The 5,778-nt window shown below is 48.7% G+C and overlaps 1 pseudogene; it reads left to right on the forward strand.

Annotated features, from left to right (window-relative positions):
* Positions 1–494: 494 nt before the first annotated feature.
* LOC113455689 lies at positions 495–4,594 on the forward strand (annotated as a pseudogene).
* The last annotated feature ends 1,184 nt before the right edge of the window (positions 4,595–5,778 follow it).

The raw sequence follows: 5,778 nt of genomic DNA on the forward strand, positions 1-5,778 counted from the left end.
CCTCGTGATGAGCGCCGCTGATAACGATGGAAAGCAAGGTTTGGAATCACAGAATTAAGAAAACTTGGTGAAAGGCTAGAGAGTCAGCTCAGCAGGCTGTTGTTCTTCCACAGGACCCAGGTTTTATTCCCAGGAAGCTCACAACCGTATGTGACTCCAGTTCCAGGACACCCGGCGTCCCCAGCTGGCCCCCACCGACACAAAGTATCCAAAGTATCCATACACATAAAAATGAAAGGATAATCCTTACATTCTCGGGTTCTTACCTTCTCAGGCAGCCCCTCACGGTTGTGTCGGGGGAGGTTATCTCTAGGTGAGTTTAGACCTGCGGAGTGGACAGTTAGCACTAACCACCGCTATGCTGGATAAAATAATCAAGGGCTGAGTCCCAGCAGCGGTGTGTGAGACCCTCGTGCACCCTGCTCCGCAGCCCTGCTGGGGAGGATTAAACCCGCTTCGGGAAAATCAGGAAGGTGTGATCTCCAAAGCCAAGTATGAAAACATTCGTCACTGGGATTGGTGGCGTGGCTAACAGCCAGGTGACGACTCTGGCTAAGAACGTGCGGAAACACCTTCCCAATTGCAGTAAATATCTCCGGATAGCTTCTTCAATCTGAGACAGACACAGAGGAAAATGGGTCTTTGCAGTATGAAGTACTTGAAGTGCTTAATGTGGAAGGGAAAAAATTATCTGAGCCATTTAGTGTTGGGAGGAAAACCCAGGGCACTGCGGGACCAGCAGCCTTGGAAATGCTCAAGGGTTCCCATTTTAATTGCAGAAGGTTTGCTTCTCTTTAATTATAAGACACTGGACACCATGTGCGTCTGAGGCTACTTTCCAACCTTCCCATGTGAAGAATTAAGAGAAGTTCACGGGTGTGCGATCTCCAGACACTCCAGGGTACTTGGATGGCCATGTGTGGCCCATGTACCTAAAACAAACACCAGAAATGAACACCATCACCTGGAGATTGTTTACCTAGACAGAAAGAGATCTAAAGAGGAGAGGGAACATGAGGTGGGAGCAGACAGGAGCTCAGGGTTCAGTCTGAGAATTCCTAGGAACAGGATCGTTCTTTGGTCTGAAGCAGAGGTAAGAACTAGTGGCCAACGCTCTGCTTCCCTGATCTTTCCACTCTACCGCCTGATCGTCAACTCCAGGTTTTTATTATAGAGACCAATTAGAATCCGTGCTACAGTGGGATTAAAGGGCATGCAACACTAAGCCTGACTAAAAACAGTTTCTGAATAAAAATAAATAAACAAGAAGAATGTAAGACTTTGATTGGAGATTAGAGCTACTCGCTGGGAAAAGTGCCTGGAAACCCAGTGACAGGTTCATAGACCCGTGATCCCAACATCAGAACAGGTGAACACGGGGACCTGCATTGCTCTGTAGACACTGCCCCAGGCTCTGCACCTGCTCACTTGGCCTCCTAAGTTCCTCTGCATAATCCCTTCTTGTTTGCTACACAGAGCAATCTCTATGCCAGGAAGCTAAACACTGCTTGGTAGATACACACTGTTAAGGGATAAAACAGAACTCTGAGGCTGGAGAGAATGCTCAGGAGATAAGGGCAACACTCTGCTTTTGGGAAGGACCCAGGTTCGGGTCCCAGCATCCACACTCAGGTTCACAACCATCTGTAACTCCACTTCCAGAGGATCTGACATCCTCTTCTGGGTTCCGTGATCACTGGGTAAACATGTGGTGTGCAGACACACACATGCAGGCAAAACACTCGTGCACATAAAAATAATAAATACTTAAAGAAAAAACGCAGGGGCTTTGAACCCGACTGGCAGTAGCCATGGTCTGGTGCATGAATGTTGCAGCTTCTGCGTGAGACTGTAGGACTCGTTTTAGGAATTGATATACATTAAGGCAAGAAAGAAGTGCACTAAACTTAAAACCATCAAGGCTGGAGAGATGGCTCAGTGGTAAAGGCACTTGCTGCTCTTGCAGAGGAGCCAAATTCAATCAATTCTCAGCACCCACATGGACAACTCACAATCAGCCAGCAAACTCAGGCTCCCGGGGATCTGGTGCCCTCTTGTGGCCAATAGCAGCACCTGCATTCACCTCTGTGCACAGACAGTCACAAATTCAAAATGTAAAACCTTACAAAATAAATAAAACATGTTTCAAAAACTCAACCGGAAAGATCTCCACCACCCATGAGGACTGGCTCTTCCCTTTGGCAATGGTGTCTGGACATTCCCACATTCTTGGAGATTTACACATGTATTAGGCAACACCTCCTGGAAGCCATGAGCCCATCAGCTTCCTGTACGGTGCATGGGAGCCATGAGCCTCTAGGCTTCATGTCCGGTGCACTGTAAGTGTCTCCACTTACACAAATCCTCCTGTCCAGAGCTAAGCACGGTGCCGTCCACAGGTTTCAAACCATGGCATCGTTTTCAGAGCCCTGTCTTTTCCATGGTGCTGTCTGGTCCTCTCCTGATTCATACCACTCTTCCAGATACCCAGGACTCGATGAGCCTTCTGCTAATGAATTCTTCCGTGCTCTGTACTCGGGGACTAGGTGTGTTGTGTCCCCTCAGGCTTGGCCAGAGTCCAAAAGAAAGACAGCTGCTCTTGAGATTTGAGAGTCTCTAATGGCTGAGGCCCGAGTTCCCGGAGCTCTGTGCACACAGACGACTTCTCTCCTCCTCAACTGTATTTTTTAATATTTATTTATTTATTCATTTATTATATACACAACACTCTGTCAGTGTGTATGCCCGCAGGTCAGAAGAGGGCACCAGACCTCACCACAGATGGCCGTGAGCTACCATGTGGTTGCCGGGAATTGAACCCAGGACCCCTGGAAGAGCAGGCAACGCTCTCAACCACTGAGCCATCTCTCCAGCCCCTCAACTGTATTTTTAAAACTACTCAGGAAGTTAACTTGCTTTTGTTTTTGGATTTTATATTAACTTTTTATTTATGTGCATGAGAGGTATGTACACAGGACTGCAGGTGCCTGTGTCGGCCACAAGAGGGCGGTGTACCCCTTGCAGCTGTGGCTATAGGTGGTTGTGAGGGGCCAGACAGGAGCTGAAAGCCAAATCTAGGTCGTCTGGAAGAGCAGTAAGGGCTCTTAACTACTGAGCCACCTCTTGAGTGTGTTTCTAGGCTCTGCCAGAGGCAGATCAGTCTTTAAAGATGAGGAAACGCTGACGAGGCTCCAAACTTCAGAAGCGCTGCCTTCGGTGCCCTACTGACATCTGAGGGAAGCATGAGGGGCAGACACCCCAACTGAGGCTGATCCGGAAGGCAGGTGTCCTGACAGCAAGCGATGCCTCCTGCCAGCAGGGCAGACCCTTCAGATGAGAGACATTCCAGACAGAATCTGTGCCTGCCAATAGTCAAGGCAGTGCAGGAAGGAGGTTGATCCCGACGAGAGGTGTGGGTGGCGCACTAGCCACATGGTATGCTTACCAAGGACACAATGCATTTTATTAATTGTTTATATAAAGTGAGTATACACCTCTGCTGTACTGGAGTCCATATCTCATACATGGGGTGCCCATCGCTATCTCTTGTAAAAACCTGCAATCCCGGCTGTTTTCAGCTCCTCTATCTCACCTTCCATGGGGAAGTTCTTGTCATCATTACTCAGAGAGAGAGATGCATGGTGTGCACCCACAGGGAGATCACTTAGTGTGTAGACCACAGGAAGATTACTGCATGGTGTGCGAACAAGGCTCCAGGCTCTGTCCCAAGCCCAGAGGACACAGGGTGGAGAGGATGGTCATTATCTGGAGAGAGTTCAGACATTACCATCACATGTTAATCAGGAAAATGGACAGCCGAAAAAGAGGTATCCCCTCCCCTCGTTAGAGCCTGAGGGATCCCCAGAACAAATACCAACCAAAATTCGGTGTGTTTCAGAACTTTCCTAAGATAGTGTGGTTTTGCTAAGCACAGGACAATACTGATCCATCCTATGCACTCCCCCCCCCCTTTTTTTTAAAGACAAGAATCTCCACATAGCCCTGGCTGTCCTTGAACTCACTCTGTAGACCAGGCTGGCTTCAAGTCACAGTCTGCCTCTGCCTCCCTGGTTCTAGGAGTAAAGGCAGGCGCCACCACACTCAGGCAATGCTATAGCTCCTTATGAGTGATAAGATAAAACAATGTGAAAATTTATTTCAAGACTGGAGTATATTAACTATTGCTGAACCTATACAGTACAGTGTTTTCTAACTGTGGGCAAATACAAAGCTTTTCCATAGCAAAATTATTTTAGAGCTGTCCCAGGAAGCCACATTTGCTAATAAATAAAGTGTGTGTGTGTGTGTGAGCTCGCGCGCACGCGCGCGCGTGTGGACTCATTGAAAGAGAATATAGAGAAAGGAGAAGTTCAATGCTCTAGCAGGGATGGAGGTGGTGCGGTCTCTCACGCGTTGTACGATCCAACAGCGCCACCTCGTCTCGTGGGAAGAGTGCGCCATGCCTTCGCCAGCTGCGAAGATTCTGAGCTCCAAGGTTTTCAAACGGTGGAACGTGGGCGTCATGAACATTTTCAGCAATAAAAGGTTTCAGAATGAAAAATTCCCCCAAATAAATTCAAAATCGAAGACCTAACGAATCTAGGGTGCTTCTAGCCTGTGCTGCATGCTGGCACCCCAGTGCAGCCTTGGCAGGAACAGACAACGTTCACACCTTGGCTCACTGGTGCCCTCTTGTGGCCATCAGCAGCACCTGCATGTACCTGTTTGCACAGACATTCCCAAAACTAAAAAGTAAAACCTTAAAAAATAAATAAATAAAACATGTTTCAAAAACTCAACCAGGAAAGATATCCACCATCCATGTAGAGTTGCTCTTACCTTTGGCAGTGGTGTCTGGACATTCCCACATTCTTGGAGATTTACAAATGTATCAGGCAACACTCCCTGGGAACCATGAGCCTCTCAGCTTCCAGTCCTGTGCACGGGAGCCATGAGCCCCTTGGCTTTCCGTCCGACACACTGTAGGTGTCTCCGCTTACACTAATCCCCCTGTCCAGAGCTGAGCGCAGTGCAGTCCACAGGTTTCAGACCATGGAGTCGTTATCAGAGCCCTGTCTTTTCCATGGTGCTGTCTGGTCCTCTCCTGATTCCCACCACTCTTCCAGATACCCAGGACTCAATGAGCCTTCTGCTAATGGGATCCGCCGTGCTCTGTACTCGGGACTAGGTGTGTTGTGTTTCCCCTCAGGCTTGGCCAGAGTCTAACAGAAAGACAGCTGCTCTTGAGATTTGACAGTCTCCAATGGCTGAGGCCCGAGTTCCCGGAGCTCTGTGCGTACAAAAGACACCTCTCCTCCTCAACTGTATTTTTAAAATTACTCACGAAGTTAACTTGCTTTTGTTTTTTAGATTTTATGTTTACTTTTTATTTATGTGCATGAGAGGAGTGTGCATATGACTGCAGGTGCCTGTGTTGGCCACAAGAGGGCACTGTATCCCTTGGAGTTGTGGTTATAGGTGGTTGTGAGAGCCCCACAGGGGCTGCAAGCCAAATCTAGGACTTCTGGAAGAGCAGTAAGTGCTCTTAACCACTGAGCCACCGCTCAGCTGTGTTTCTAGGCTCTGCCAGAGGCAGATCAGTCTTGAAAGATGAGGAAACGCAGACGAGGCTTCAAACTCCAGAAGCGCTCCATCAGTGCTGCCTTCGGTGCCCTACTGAGACCTGAGGGAAGCATGAGGGGCAGACACCCCAACTGAGGCTGATCCGGAAGGCAGGTGTCCTGACAGCGAGCGATGCCTCCTGCCAGCAGGGCAGAC

The sequence above is a fragment of the Microtus ochrogaster genome, unplaced genomic scaffold, assembly GCF_000317375.1.
Source record: "Microtus ochrogaster isolate Prairie Vole_2 unplaced genomic scaffold, MicOch1.0 UNK87, whole genome shotgun sequence".
Classification (NCBI taxonomy): domain Eukaryota; kingdom Metazoa; phylum Chordata; class Mammalia; order Rodentia; family Cricetidae; genus Microtus; species Microtus ochrogaster.